Raw genomic sequence first — 16,668 nt, 5'->3', positions numbered from 1 at the left:
AGAGGAAGGAGTGAATTATTTACCGTCTCAGGAATGGGCTGTCAAATGTGTTCTTGTTCACAGATTGTGTAGTGTCATTTATTAAACTGTATGTTAGCTTCTTGAGTATGAAGAAAATAAGTTAACTTGATTAGTTTGACAGTCACAGTGGTCCTTTAGGCTCATGCTAGGCTTGAATCCCAGATAATTTCCAAGGCCTTGATGGAACCCAGATACAGTATATAGCTGATGGACAAATGACTCCGACCATCAAAAAAATATATATGTATATATGATTTATTTTTACCCCCAAATTAGTAAAAATAAACCTTGTGACGTAAAGAAAATCCCTCCCGGAGTGACAATGGTACTGTTCAATAATGATACGCTTGGCGGCAGACACAAATTACTCATGAAATTAATGAAGGCTATTACAGTATAAAATTGGCCAGCAGTTTACCTTTCTTGCGCTGTTAAAAGGATCTTTTTTTTATACGAAATTCCCAGTTATGGTGCATACTAATTTATGATATGTGCAAATACACCGGCGGAGGGGGGAAGAACAGGCTTAAACTTAGGGAAATGATGTGTTTTGTGTGAAGTATTGGAGAGGTTCGTTCAGCGCCTGTAGTGTACCACCTATGAAGACAGGTAAAATATACTTATTTAACCTTAACTTACCTTACCCAACCCAACCCAACCCAACCCAACCCAACCAAACCAAACCAAATCTAACCTAACCCAACCCAGCCATACCTATCCTAATCCAACCCTGTCATACCTAACCTATACCCTACCTAACCTTACCAAATCAACATAACCTGACCAAACCCAATCTAACCTAACAAAGACTAACTAACTACCTAACCAAACCTACCTAACGACTTAATCTCACCTAACCTAACCAAGCTTACCTAACATAACGTAATCTAACCAAGTTCACTTAACCTAACCTAACCAACCTTACCTGACCTAACCTAACCAAGCCTACCTAACCTAACGTAATCTAACCAAGTTTGCTCAATCTAACCTAACTTATGCAGTCTGTCTTAACCAAACCTGACGATCGTAAATATTTCTGGTTGACTTACATTAAGTTAGGTTAAGTGAGGTTGGGCGAGGTTGTTAAGTTAGGTTGGGTTAAGTTAGGTTAGTCTAGGTGAGGTTGGGTTAGGTGAGGTCGGGTTAAGTTAGGTTGGGTTAGTCTAGGTGAGGTGAGGTCGGGTTAAGTTAGGTTAAACAAAACGCGGTAGAAAATATCCCCCTCCTTCCCTGCTCCGTTACTTCCTCTTCTTAGACCATATTGGACTACCGGTAATCACCCTCTGTTACCCAGCTCGTGCAGGTGTGGGCCAGTTTTTCGGTACTGCTGGTAAAGTTAAGACAGGTAAGTAAGCACTAAGTGAGGAGGAAGATTCAGTGAACGTACGTGTGTGTGTGTGTGTGTGTGTGTGTGTGTGTGTGTGTGTGTGTGTGTGTGTAAGACGTAATTCCCTTAAGACAATTCAAGGTCTCAACAACAGGGCGTGTTTTCAGCTTTTCTCTGAAGGAAAACAAATCTGTTCGATATGAGTCTGGCAAAGAGTGAGTGATGGAGTGCGTGTGAGAATGAGTGAGGAAGTGATTGGGTGTGAGAGTAAGTGATCGAGTGAGTGAGATTGAGTGTGAGAGAGTGAGGAAGAGTTTAAACTAGGATTGATCTTCATAAAGGTATACTGTATAGATTGGACGCGAGTAATGATCAAAATCCTCCGCTACAAACAGGTGAGGCCTCTTACTAATGAACACCTTTGTAACACCCATATATACAAGCTCCCGACAAATTCCCTGGCCGTATTGACACGTTCGTCTTGTATATATCCCCAACGCTTGAGCTCAGTGAGGAGAGAGGCAGCACCGAGAGCAAAGTAAACAACAACAGCGCATGAGGTGGTGGGTGTACACGGTGTTGGCCAGCTGAGGTTGAGAAAACAATCATCAGGGAGGGAGGCGGGGGTGTAGGAGTGTGTGGGATGTGAGGAGAGGAGTGGGGTGTGAGGAGTGTTTTGGAGGGGAGGGAGGGCGGGCGTAGGAGTGTCTGGGATGTGAGGGGAGGGAGTGGGGTGTGAGGAGTGTTTTGGAGGGAGGGAGGGCGTAGGAGTGTCTGGGATGTGAGGGGAGGGAGGGTTTAGGAGTGTCTAGGATGTGAGAAGAGGGAGGGGGATGAAGGAGTGCTAGGGAGGAGGAACGAGGAGAAGAAGAGGGAGAGGTGAAGGAGTGACTGAGAGGAAGAGGGTCACAGGGTTGAGAGAGTGAAAGGTGAGGCACTTAGTGTGAGTCATTATGAGCATCTGTGAGTCACGACGGGCGCTTGGGTCATTATGAGTATTATAATTTCACATTGATCATTATTAGCCTCTTGTGATTAACTTGGTGGCATTATGAGTCACTAGGCATTATTATGGGCATCTGTGTGAGTTAGGTTAGGGGCTGTAGAATGGTGTGGGGGGAGAGAGAGAGGAGATGGGTGAAGGGAGACATGACAGAGATGGGGAAAGGTGAGGGGAGGGTGTCAGGACAGGTGTAAGAAGGAAAAGATCAGGCCCTAAGTGACTGAGAGGTAGGAGGTGGGAGGAGAGGTGAATAAGAAGAGAACGGGAACAAGAAACCGAGTAAGTGGAAGGAGGAAGGGAAAGGAGGAGGAGGAGGAAGGGAGTAAGTAATAAGAGAACGCAGAGAAGATCAAAGAGAGGCTAAAGACATGGTGAGGGAAGAGGGAGAGAGGGGTGGTCGGAGAGAGGGGTGGTCGGAGAGAATTGGTCGGAGAGGGTGGTCGGAGAGAGGGGTGGCGGGGAGAGAGGGTGAGTCGGGAGAGAGGGTCGGGAGAGGGAGAGGGGGTGGTCGGGGAGAGGGGTGGTCAGAGGAGAGGGGGGTCGGGAGAGGGGTGGTGGTGGGTCAGGGGGAGAGAGGGGTGGTCGGAGAGAAAGGGTGGAGAGGAGGGGTGGTCGGGGGAGAGAGTGGTGGCTCGGAGAGAAGGGGTGAGAGAGAGAGGGTGGTCGGGAGAGAGAGGGTGGTCAGGGAGAGGGGTGGTCAGGGGTGGTCGGGGGAGAGGGGTGGTCGGAGAGAGGTGGTCGGAGAAGAGAGAAATGGTAGTGAGAGAGAGGGGTGGTCAGGGGAGGGGTGGTCGGGGAGAGGGGTGGTCGGGGAGAGGGGTGGTCAGGGAGAGAGTGGTTGGGGAGAGAGAATGGTCGGGGGAGAGAGAGGGGTGTGGTCGGGGGAGGGGAGAGGTGGTTGGTCAGGGAGAGGGGTGGTCAGGGAGAGAGAGGTGGCTTAGGAGAGAGGGTGGTCAGGGGAGAGAGAGGGTGGTCAGGGAGAGAGAGGGTGGTCGGGGAGAGAGAGGGGTGGTCAGGGGAGAGAGGTGGTCTAGAGAGAGGGTGGTCGGGGAGAGAGGGGTAAGACAGTTAAGGATCAGTGACTGGTGAGGGGGAGGACCAACACCCTGATCAACAATGTAAGGACAGAAGAGTTAAGACAGCGAACACGGCGATCACTTATGTATGGCGAGGGAGGGGAGGAGGAGGGGGGAGAGAGGCAGGGAGACGGAGGAGAGGGGGAGAAAGGAAGGAGGGAAGAGGAGGGAGGAAAGCCGCTTTACTGCCCTCAAACCAGCAGGAAACTTAGTCACCTGGACAGAGAGGCACACACACACACACACGGGAGGGAGGGGAGGAGGAGACATCGTGAAAGGAGGAACAAAAATAACATATTACAGAATAAACTTAAATCGCAGAGGAAGGAAGAGAGAGAGAGAGAGAGAGAGAGAGAGAGAGAGAGAGAGAGATAATTTAAGGAAGAGAATAGGAAAGAGGTCATGTGTGTGTGTGGGGGGGCAGGAAGCATTGACCACACCTAGTTTTATGGCTGCAACTTTCACCAACACTCCTCCCATGGATCCAGATTCTCAAAGGGCTTGTATGTTCAAAATTTTTTTTACCCTCATAAATGAAAATAAGAGAATGAGTTTAGGAGAAGACAGTTGCATTGGTGGGGGAGAGACAAAGTTGTTGATGGGGGAGAAGACAGTTGCATTGGTGGGGAGAAGAAGACAGTTGCATTGGTGGGGGAGAAGACAGTTGCATTGGGGAGAGACAAAGTTGCGTTGGTGGGGAGAAGACAGTTGTGCTGGGGAGGATAAAGTTGCATTGGTGGGGGAGAAGATAACACACTTTCCTCCCCAGACCTGGTGGCCAACTCTCCCTTGATGGCGTAATTATCCTCAATTTGGGGGGGCAATAACATGACCATCAGCCCTCTATGTTTGTTTGTCTGTGGTATGGAGAGAGAGAGAGAGAGAGAGAGAGAGAGATGGTCGTCTTTTTTGAGAGCTCTATGAGACTCCAGAGCGGATAATGATTTTTTTTCACTCTATTCACTCGCTCTCGTTTCTCTCTATTTTATTCTCCCTGTCTCTCCTCTCACCCCTTCTCTCGCTCTTTTCTTGTTCTCTCTTCGTGTTTTCTTCTTCTCCCTGATGTTTTCTATTATTTTCTCGTTCTATCTATTCCTCTCGCTTTTCTCTATATTATCTTCTTCTCTCTCTTTTCTGCCCTTCTCTCTTTTCTTTTCTATTCTCCCTGTCTCATCTTTTTCTTTATGTTTTCTCCCACCTTTCCTCTTTCTCAACTCAAAAGGAAAATTAGATTTTAAGTCTTGCTAGAAAGTTGTGCACTCGTAACAATAAGCGGTGAACGGGCATGAATTATATAACAAGTTGCCCAGAGTTTCAGATTAAACTGCCAACCCCGGAGACTACAAACCAATGTGTGAACTCTGCTCTACACTGACGCCCACCACCTAACCTAACCTAACCAAAACACAACCCAGAGATTACAAACTAATGTGTAACTCTGCTCCTACACTGACGCCCACCACCTAACCTAACCTAACCAAAACACAACCCCGGAGACTACAAACTAATGTAACTCTGTTCTACACTGACGCCCACCACCTAACCTAACCTAACCAAAACACAACCCCGGAGACTACTAACTAATGTGTAACTCTGCTCCTACACGACGCCACCACCTAACCTAACCTAACTAAACACAACCCGAGAGTACTAACTAATGTGTAACTCTGCTCTACACTGACGCCCACCACCAATCCAACCTAACCAAAACACAATCCGAGAGTACTAACTAATGTGTAACTCTGCTCCTACACTGACGCTCACCACCCAACTCCAATAACCAAAAACACAACCCGGAGAGACAACCAAGTGTAATTCTGCTCCTACACTGACGCCACCACTAACCTAACCTAGCAAAACACAACCCCGGAGAGTACTAACTAATGTGTAACTCTGCTCCTACACTTACGCCCACCACCTAACCTAATTCCAACCAAAACACAACCTCGGAGAGTACTAACTAATGTAACTCTGCTCCTACACTGACGCCCACCACCTAACCTAACCTAACCAAAACACAACCCCGAGAGTACTAACTAATGTGTAACTCTGCTCCTACACTGACGCCCACCACCTTAACCTAACCTAACCCAACCAAAACACAACCCCGGAGAGTACTAACTAATGTGTAATCCCCTGCTCTACACTGACGCCCACCACCTAACCTAACCTAATCCAAAAACACAATCCCGGAGACTACAAACTAATGTGTAACTCTGCTCTTACACTGACGCCCACCACCTAACCTAACCTAACCAAAAACACAACCTCGAGAGTACTAACTAATGTGTAACTCTGTTCTACACTGACGCCCACCACCTAACCTACCTAACTAAAAACACAACCCCGAGAGTACTAACTAATGTGTAACTCTGTCTTTACACTGACGCCCACCACCCAACCTAACCTAACCAAAACACAACCCCGAGAGTACTAACTAATGTGTAACTCTGCTCCTACACTGACGCCCACCACCTAACCTAACCAAACACAACCCCGGAGAGTACTAACTAATGTGTAACCTGCTCTACACTGACGCCCACCACCTAATCCTAACCAAAACACAACCCCGAGACTACAAACTAATGTGTAACTCTCTGCTCTACACTGACGCCCACCACCTAACCTAACCTAACCAAAAACACAACCCCGGAGACTACAAACTAATGTGTAACTCTGCTCCTACACTGACGCCCACCACCTAACCTAACCTAACCAAAACACAACCCCGAAAGAGTACTAACTAATGTGTAACTCTGCTCCTACACTGACGCCCACCACCTAACCTAACCAAAACAAAACCCCGAGAGTACTAACTAATGTGTAACTCCCTGTCTACACTGACGCCCACCACTCAACCTAACCAAAACACACAACCCTGAGAGTACTAACTAATGTGTAACTCTGTTCTACACTGACGCCCACCACCTAACCTAACCAAAACACAACCCCGGAGACTACAACTATGGTAACTCTGTCTTTACACTGACGCCCACCACCTAACCTAACCCTAACCAAAACACAACCCCGGAGAGTACAAACTAATGTGTAACCCTGTCTACACTGACGCCCACCACCTAACCTAACCAAAACACAACCCCGAGAGTACTAACTAATGTGAACTCTGCTCCTACACTGACGCCCACCACCTAACCTAACCTAACTAAAAACACAACCCCGGAGACTACTAACTAATGTGTAACTCTTGCTCCTACACTGACGCCCACCACCTAACCTAACCAAAACACAACCCCGGAGACTACAAACTAATGTGTAACTCTGCTCCTACACTGACGCCACCACCTAACCTTAACCTAAAAACACAACCCTGGAGAGTACTAAATAATGTGTAACTCTGCTCCTACACTGACGCCCACCACCCAACCTAACCTAACCAAAAACACATCCCCGAGAGTACTAACTAAGTGTAACTCTGCTCTACACTGACGCCCACCACCTAACCTTAACCTAACCAAACACAACCCGGAGAGTACTAACTAATGTGTAACTCTGCTCCTACACTGACGCCACCACCAACCTAACCAAAAACACAATCCGGAGAGTACTAACTAATGTGTAACTCTCCTCCTACACTGACGCCCACCACCCAACCCAATCTAAACACAATCCGGAGAGTACTAACTAATGTGTAACTCGCTCCACACTGACGCCCACCACCTAACCTAACCTAACCAAAACACAACCCCGGAGAGTACTAACTAATGTGTAACCTGCTCTACACTGACGCCCACCACCTAACCTAACCTAACCAAAACACAACCCTGGAGAGTACTAACTAATGTGTAACTCTGCTCCTACACTGACGCCCACCACCTAACCTAACCTAACTAAACACAATCCCGGAGAGTACTAACTAATGTGTAACTCTGTTCCTACACTGACGCCCACCACCTAATCCTAACCAAACACAACCCCGAGACTACTAACTAATGTGTAACTCTGCTCCTACACTGACGCCCACCACCTAACCTAACCAAAACACAACCCCGGAGACTACTAACTAATGTGTAACTCTGCTCCTACACTGACGCCCACCACCTAACCTAACCTAACCAAAACACAACCCCGGAGACTACTAACTAATGTAACTGCTCTACACTGACGCCCACCACCTAACCTAACCTTAACCAAAACACAGCCCCGAGAGTACTAACTAACGTAACTCTGCTCCTACACTGACGCCCACCACCTAACCTAATCCCAACCAAAACACAACCCCGGAGAGTACTAACTAATGTAACTCTGCTCCTACACTGACGCCCACCACCTAACCTAACCTAACCAAAACACAACCCCGGAGACTACTAACTAATGTGTAACTCTGCTCCTACACGACGCCCACCACCTAACCTACCTAACAAAACACAACCCCGAGAGTACTAACTAATGTGTAACTCTGTCTACACTGACGCCCACCACCCAACCTAACCTAACCAAACACAACCCCGGAGAGTACTAACTAATGTGTAACTCTGCTCCTACCTGACGCCCACCACCTAACCTAACCTAACCAAAACACAATCCCGGAGAGTACTAACTAATGTGTAACTCTGCTCCTACACTGACGCCCACCACCTAACCTAACCTAACCAAACACCAATCCCGGAGAGTACTAACTAATGTGTAACTCTGTCTCTACACTGACGCCCACCACCTAACCTAACCAAAACTAACCTAACGCTTAACCTAGTCTAAACTAACCTAACATTACGTAACATAACCTATTATAACTTAACCCAACCTTAGTAAGTGTTAGGGTGATTAATCTTCAGGTGAAATAAGCTGGTATGTCTAATCTTCAGGGAAATAAGCTGGGGTGTCTAAGCTTCAGGTAAAATAAATGGGGTGTCTAATCTGAGGTGAAATAAGCTGATGCCTAATCTTCTGGAAAAAGCTAGGCTGTCTACTTTTAAGGTGAAATAAGCTAGGGTGTTCAATCTTCAGGTGATCCCGCTGTTATCGAAACTGCCTGAGCATTTAATTATTCATCTCTATTAATACAACTGAACATTAAAAATACTCTTGACTCAGGTGTTTTGATCAACGCAAAGTTCTACACGGAGATAAACTGATCTTATCTCCTCGCCTATCTCGTCCTGTCTGACGCCACAGGCAGGGGCCGCCGCCAGACTCCGTGGGGTGGCTGAGGAAGTGTTTCTGAGTGGCCTGATGTTATGTTTTCCCGAGGGTCAGTTTGTCATGCTCTCTGAGTGGCCATTATGTTGTGCAGTCTGATTGGCCAATAAGTCATGCTATGTGACCATGAAGTCAGGCTTTGGAGTAGCAGTAAGTTACAGTAGGATCTCTGTGGCTGAGTGGTCAGTAGGTTAGATTTCTGAGTGGCCGGTAAGTTAGGCGAATGTCCGTTAAAAACTCCTTGATTGGCCAGTAAGTCAAGCTCTCTGAGTGGTTAGTTGTGTATCCCAACATTTCAAAAGGCAATTTTTTTAAACGTTCATGAGTACAATGCTTACACACACACAAACTACAATACAGCATGGTATACTCGTAAGAATGATATGCTCTCTAGTCACACAATATACTCCTTTACGAGTAAACTTCATTTGTTTTAGAGTGAGACAGTGGAATTTTAATGCCATGATGCTCAGGAGCTCTTAACTTGGGTAAACTTATTTTCTTTATTAAGTTACTAAGTTTTGTAGCGCGTTTACAAGCCAGCATCAAGCAAGTGTCTTCATGGCATACCTAACGAGGCTATCTTGGGAGCGATACACTCTCACACACACACACACACACACACACACACACATGTATTCCAAATTTTTACAAGTTCTCTCACATATCCCATAAAGGTCTTTAGTATCTGAATTAATCACTTGCTCTGAGGTCATTATTCGCGTCCCTTGATGTTCGTGTTTTCATAAAGTCCCTTGATGTGTTCGTTTACAAAAGTCCCTTGATGTTCGTGTTTACAAAAGTCCCCTGATGTTCGTGTTTACAAAATGCCCTTGATGTTCGTGTTTACAAAAGTCCCTGATGTTCGTGTTTGAAAATCTTGATGTTCGTGTTTACAAAGTCCCTGATGTTCGTGTTTACAAGTCCCCTGATGTTCGTGTTTACAAAGTCCTTGATGTTCGTGTTTACAAAAGTCCCTGATCGTGTTTACAAAGTCCCTGATGTTCGTGTTTAAAGTCCCTTGATGTTCGTGTTTACAAAAGCCCCTTGATGTTCGTGTTTACAAAGTCCCTTGATGTTCGTGTTTACAAAAGTCCCTGATGTTCGTGTTTACAAAAGTCCTTGATGTTCGTGTTTACAAAAGTCCCTGATGTTCGTGTTTACAAAACCCTTGATGTTCGTGTTTAAAAGTCCCCTGATGTTCGTGTTTACAAAAGTCCCCTGATGTTCGTGTTTACAAAAGTCCTTGATGTTCTGTGTTACAAAAGTCCTTGATGTTCGTGTTTACAAAAAGTCTGATGTTCGTGTTTACAAAAGTCCCCTGATGTTCGTGTTTACAAAAGTCCCTGATGTTCGTGTTTACAAAAGTCCCTGATGTTCGTGTTTACAAAAGTCCCTTGATGTTCGTGTTTACAAAAGTCCCTTGATGTTCGTGACCAAAAGTCCCTGATGTTCGTGGTTCAAAAGTCCCTTGATGTTCGTGTTTACAAAAGTCCCTTGATGTTTGTGTTTCAAAAAGTCCCTTGATGTTCGTGGTTTACAAAAGTCCCTTGATGTTCGTGTTTTACAAAATCCTTGATGTTCGTGTTTACAAAAGTCCCTTGATGTTCGTGTTTACAAAAGTCCCTTGATGTTCGTGTTTTCAAAAGTCCCTTGATGTTCGTGTTTACAAAAGTCCCCTGATGTTCGTGTTTACAAAAGTCCCTTGATGTTCGTGTTTACAAAAGTCCCTGATGTTCGTGTTTACAAAAGTCCCTTGATGTTCGTGTTTACAAAGTCCTTGATGTTCGTGTTTACAAAGTCCCTGATGTTCGTGTTTACAAAGTCCCTTGATGAGAGAGGTTCCACAATGCAGTAGTGTTATCTGGAACACGTAATTGTATTCTTATCAGTAATTTCCGCTTTTGACTGAAGGCTCGTGGCGGGAATGTTAAAAGAACACGACTAAGAGTTTTAAAGAGTTACATAAATTATACCATTATTTGTATGTCACTTCCGGGAGGGATTCTGTAAACACAAATATCAAATGTCTTCCTTAACATCTACACTATTGAATGGTGATTTGAGGTTAAAAAATAAATAATAAGTATTGTAATATTTTTGAGGGAAGAAAATTAATATTGATTTGAAATTTTCTTTAAATTTATTATAACGGTCAAACAGCTGTAAGTCATTGAGTATCTCGGCGTATATAATTATATTAAGAGCTGTTTTGACTTAAAGGTCGATCTAGTTAAGTGACTTTGTATGTGGGTGAGTGTTGATTATTTCTTAGCTTGAGTTAGTGGTGTGAGCTGAATAGTTGAATGGAAATGGAGGGGGGGTAATTTGAAGATAGGTCTAATTTTGTGTTTTTTCGCCTTATATTTACTGATAGGAAATTTGATATAATAGGCCTTTTTTACTTTATATCTTGTTATTTACACTTGACATATCGTACCATTATAAAATACGCTTGACCATACATAATTATTTACGCGTGATTTTATATATAATTAATTCCTCGACTTTACATATAATTAATTACGCTTGATTTTATATATCGTTGTTTAACTCGGGTTCACTACAACATTGTTTTACTCTGGACATCTTCAAAACACTCGGCGTCTACAAGGCGGCAGCCAGCAGGGCAGCAGGTGGATAGCTGAGGTTACGTTACGGTCTGACTCAAAGATGGTGATGATGGCGACAGTTGTAGTAGTAGGAGGATAGTAGTGTAATAGTAGTAGTAGTAGTAGTAGTAGTAGTAGTAGTAGTAGTAGTAGTAGTAATGGTTATATAAAGCAGCAGGAGCAGCAGTAGTAGTAGTAGTAGTAGCATGTAGCAGCAGCAGCAGCAGCAGCAGCAGCAAAGCAATGTTAGTAGAGTGCAGCAGCGGCAGCAGCAGCAGCAGCAGCAGCAGCACAGCAAGATTAGGGCATACGGGAAAGAATTCATGTTGATCAGGCAGCTTCACTCCTCTGGTGTTCACTACCTCTGGTGGGATGGAACCAAGTGCAAGATGTTTCTACGCCAGACTCGTGAGGTATTCTTGAACGGAAGCGCAGCGGTTATGTTACAGCCTGGTTAAGATGTCGACTGTCCTCTCTCCTTAGGTCTGCATTGCTCTGCCTCAGGGGCAGTGACTTCGGCCCCAAAGCCGACAACAACAGGTGCAATATTGACTATGAGGCAGCAGTCACTGAATTCCGCATAGATCTGCGGCTCAACTAACTCAACACAGCTAGGATAGCTACTTATGTGTTGGAAATTTTATATTAAGGTAATAAAATGGCGGCGGAGGTGTGGCTAGGGGCTGGAGACCACGTAGTAGTGGGAGGAGGAGGTTGTAGTAATAGTAGTAGCAGCAGTCTCTTTGTCATGATAGTGTGAATGATAAGTGAGCAGTTTAAGACGTTGCTGTAGAATGTAATGGTGGTCCACCCGCTTCCTCCATTATCTCCCTACCCTCGCCCGTTAAAGGACTCTCTGTGATCGTGTGCTCATAAGGTTCCTCTCAGACGGTCAATGTTTCGTTGTCTTTGTCCTTCCCGTTGCAGCAGAGCCACCGTGGCAGGCTATTTGCAGTTTTTTTAATATCTTCCTCCTCCTCCCACTTCCCCTCCTGCTCCCTTCCCCTCCTCCTCCCTCTTCCCCCCTCCTCCTCCCCTCCTCCTCCCTCCCCTCCCTCTTCCCCTCCTCCTTCCCTCTTCCTCCTCCTCCCTCTTCCTCCTGCTCCCTCCTCCCCTTTCTCCTCTTTGCTCTTCCTCCTCCTCCCTCTTCCTCCTGCTCCCTCCTCCTTTTCTCCTCTTTGCTCTTCCTCCTCCTCTTTCTCCTCTTCCCAGACAGTCTCTAGTGACAGAGGAGGCATGATAACACGTCAACAGGAGTCTGGTTTTCCTACTCTTCCCTCATCCCTCCCCCCCTCGGCATCAAGGTTCATTTCAAAGGTTTAGAGATGGTATGAAAATCTCTCTCTCTCCTCTCTCTCTCTCTCTCCTCTCTCTCCTCTCTCTGCTTAGTGGAATAGGACTTAATTTGTGATACAATCCTCCGTCTTCCTGTCTTTCCATTATTATTATCATCATCATCATCATCAGTGAACATTCGAATTTTCAAGTTGAGAGAACAAAATGTTAATATTGGTTTCCATATGTGAGGCTCTTTGTATTGTGGAGTTTGTGGTAATGTGTGGTTGTGTGGGATGGTAGTAGTGGTGTTTGTTGTCTTATGGTTGTGGTAGTAATGGTTGTTTGTTGTCATGTGGTGGTGGTAGTAGTGGTGTTTGTTGTCTTATGGTAGTGGTAGTAATGGTTGTTTGTTGTCATGTGGTGGTGGGTAGTAGTGGTGTTTGTTGTCTTGTGGTGGTGGTAGTAGTGGTTGTTTGTTGTCTTATGGTGGTGGTAGTATGGGTTGTTTGTTGTCATGGTAGTGGTTAGTAATGTGTTTGTTGTTGTCATGTGGTGGTGGTAGTAGTGGTGTTTGTTGTCTTGTGGTGGTGGTAATAGTGTTTGTTGTCTTGTGGTGGTGGTAGTAGTGGTGTGTTTTTTCATGTGGTAGTGGTAGTAATGGTTGTTTGTTGTCATGTGGTGGTGGTAGTATGGTGTTTGTTGTCTTATGGTAGTGGTAGTAGTGGTGCTTGTTGTCATGTGGTGGTGGTGGTGGTGTTTGTTGTCATGTGGTGGTGGTAGTAGTGGTGTTTGTTGTCATGTGGTGGTGGTAGTAGTAGTGTTTGTTGTCTTATGGTAGTGGTAGTAATAATGGTTGTTTGTTGTGTCATGTGGTGGTGGTAGTAGTGGTGTTTGTTGTCTTATGGTAGTGGTAGTAATGGTGTTTGTTGTCATATGGTAGTGGTAGTAATGGTTGTTTGTTGTCATGTGGTGGTTGTTTGATCATGTGGTGGTGGTAGTAGTGGTGTTTGTTGTCTTATGGTGAGTGGTAGTAGTGGTGTTTGTTGTCATGTGTGGTGGTGGTAGTAGTGGTGTTTTGGTATGCATGTAGTGGTAGTAGTGGTGTTTGTTGTCATGTGGTAGTGGTAATGTGGTTGTTTGTTGTCATGTGGTGGTGGTAGTGTGGTGTGGTCTTTGGTAGTGGTGTTTGTTGTCTTATGGTGGTGGTAGTAATGGTTGTTTGTTGCCATGGTGGTGGTGGTAGTAGTGGTGTTTGTTGGAGTATTTGTTAGTAATGGTTGTTTGTTGTCATGTGGTGGTGGTAGTAGTGGTGTTTGTTGTCTTATGGTAGTGGTAGTAGTGGTGTTTGTTGTCTTATGGTAGTGGTAGTAATGGTTGTTTGTTGTCATGTGGTGGTGGTAGTAGTGGTGTTTTGTTGTCTTATGGTTGTGGTAGTAATGGTTGTTTGTTGTCTTAGGTGGGTGGTAGTAGTGGTGTTTGTTGTCATGTGGTGGTGGTAGTAATGGTTTGTTTGTTGTCTTATGGTGGTGGTAGTAGTGGTGTTTGTTGCCATGTGGTGGTGGTAGTAATGGTTGTTTGTTGTCATGTGGTGGTGGTAGTAGTGGTGTTTGTTGTTGTCTTATGGTTTGGTAGTAATGGTTGTTTGTTGTCATGTGGTGAGTGGTAGTAGTGGTGTTGTCTTATGGTAGTGGTAATGGTTGTTTGTCATGTGGTGGTGTAGTAGTGGTGTTTGTTGTCTTATGGTGGTGGTAGTAGTGGTGTTTGTTGTGTCTGTGTGGTAGTAGTAGTGGTGTTTGTTGTCTTTATGGTGGTAGTAGTGGTGTTTGTTGTCTTATGGTATAGTAGTAATGGTTGTTTGTTGTCATGTGTGGTGGTAGTAGTAGTGGTGTTTGTTGTCTTATGGTAGTGGTAGTAATGGTTGTTTGTTGTCATGTGGTGGTGGTGGTAGTAGTGGTGTTTGTTGTCATGTGGTGGTGGTAGTAGTGGTGTTTGTTGTCATGTGGTGGTGTGTAGTGTTGTTGTCATGTGGTGGTGGTAGTAGTGGTGTTTGTTGTCATGTGGTGGTGGTAGTAGTGGTGTTTGTTGTCATGGGTGGTGGTAGTAGTGGTGTTTGTTGTCATGTGGTGGTGGTAGTAGTGGTGTTTGTTGTCATGTGGTGGTGGTAGTAGTGGTGTTTGTTGTCATGTGTTGGTGGTAGTAGTGGTGTTTGTTGTCTTATGGTAGTGGTAGTAGTGGTGTTTGTTGTCATGTGGTGGTGGTAGTAGTGTTTGTTGTCATGGTGGTGGTAGTAGTGGTGTTTGTTGTCATGTGGTGGTGGTAGTAGTGGTGTTTGTTGTCTTATGGTAGTGGTAGTAATGGTTGTTTGTTGTCTATGGTGGTGGTAGTGGTGTTTGTTGTCTTATGGTAGTGGTAGTAATGGTTGTTTTGTTGTCATGTGGTGGTGGTAGTAATGGTTGTTTGTTGTCATGTGGTGGTGGTAGTCGCCCTGCGGTGGTAACGTCTTGTGTGGTGGCGATGACGTCATGAGTCAAGCCTCAGCAGCTGGCAGTAGTCACCCCTTCATCTCAGCACACACACACACACACACACACACACACACACACACACACACACACACACACCACAACATAGTGTGGTACGTGTCTTGCATCACTCACTTATGTCTCTACATTTTTATGAATAACATTAACAAATTTTCTTCTCGTCTTTTATATGTTTTATTTTGTATATAGAAGGTGAAGACTTGTAGGTGTATGAGGACTCGTGTGTGGGGAATATAGTTGTTATGGTTAGGTTAGATTTTTTGAGTTTTGTTGTTTGGGTTAGTTGTATTGTTGTATATAGGTTAGGTTGGGTTGGTCATCAGTGGTGGATGTAAACACTGTGTCATGCTGATTGGGCTCAACACATGACGCTATTGTTCCTATATCTATACGGGGTATTAATACACACACACACACCACTCACTGTCTTGTCCGCTTCCTCGACTACATACTGTATACCACCATCTGGAAAAATGAAAACGTCTAGCTGTCACCTTCATTGACTTCACCCAAAGCATTTGACCTTGTCGACCACAATTTAATCATCAACAAACTATCGACCTTGGGTTTGAAGTCTTACACAATGGCTTACAGACTTTCCAGTAACCGACGCCAAGCCGTACGCTTCCGAGGGCTGTCTCCACCTAGTCACTCACCTGTGGCGTCCCCCAAGGCACAAGATGGGACCACTCTGCTTCCTCATGTTTATCAATGATGCTAAGAGAAACCCTGCTCGCTGGAAATATGTCGACGACTCCACCATTGGGATCAGTGTCAAGAACTCCGCTTCCGACTATACCGCCCTCCAGGTTTATTGAACAGTCTCCCAAACTGGGCACCAACAACCACGTCACCATCAACCATGAACCTCCTCCGACGTTGTCCCACCCCTTCCATTCTTTAGCTAACTGCCTCCAGGTTGTGGAGCTCACTTGGCTCCTCGGCGTCACTATATATAACAAACTAAATCGGAAACACACGTCAGTGAAGTTGTCAAATCCTCCGGTTTCCGTCTCCACCTCCTCCGCCGACTCAGTCCCTCGGGTTCCTGCGCCCGAGTTCCTCAGTGTTTACTCTCATTCATACTTCCAAGCTCACCTCTGCCTCGCCTTCTTGGTCTTCCTCCTAAATGCCACACAACGTAAACACTTAGAAAAGGTTCAAAAGAGGGCATGCAAATTATTCTCTCCCTTCCTACTCCACATATCAAGAAGCGCTCAACACACTGACCCTCTCGGCTCTCTCTGACCATCACCACGACCTCATCTACAAATTTGGTGAGAGTCCTGCACCATCCTCGACACCGGCTCAACTACACCTGGAATCTCATCGCAATTGTTGTTCGACACCAATCCAGCCCATAGGAGCACGAACTGATCGCTATAAGAACCATTGTAAAATGATCAGAACTTGTAATCAACCAGTGAATTCACTCCCAGTCAATCTTATGTTTTGCACTGTCACTTTGAAATGCCCTGTAGTATGACCTTCTCCCACCCTAGTTATTATATATCATATTTGTATCACTTATATTTTATGTATTTGTCAATCAAGTGACCCATTCCCCAATTATGTAACTGTATATTTTCAGCCTTCCGCCTGCCATGCTATTTCAATAAACCGTTGATGATTATTATTATTATTATTATTA

General features: G+C 45.1%; 1 protein-coding gene across 1 annotated transcript in view; it reads left to right on the top strand.

The window, feature by feature from the left end:
- The window catches only part of LOC121872524 (EH domain-binding protein 1-like), a 105,559-nt gene that overhangs the window by 11,184 nt on the left and 77,707 nt on the right, over window positions 1–16,668 (top strand). The gene's annotated exons all lie outside the window — the stretch shown is intronic.

The sequence above is a fragment of the Homarus americanus genome, unplaced genomic scaffold (assembly GCF_018991925.1).
Source record: "Homarus americanus isolate GMGI-L3 unplaced genomic scaffold, GMGI_Hamer_2.0 scaffold39155, whole genome shotgun sequence".
NCBI lineage: Eukaryota > Metazoa > Arthropoda > Malacostraca > Decapoda > Nephropidae > Homarus > Homarus americanus.
The sequence above is the reverse complement of the archived record's forward strand: the minus strand, read 5'-3'. Positions and strand labels throughout refer to the sequence as shown.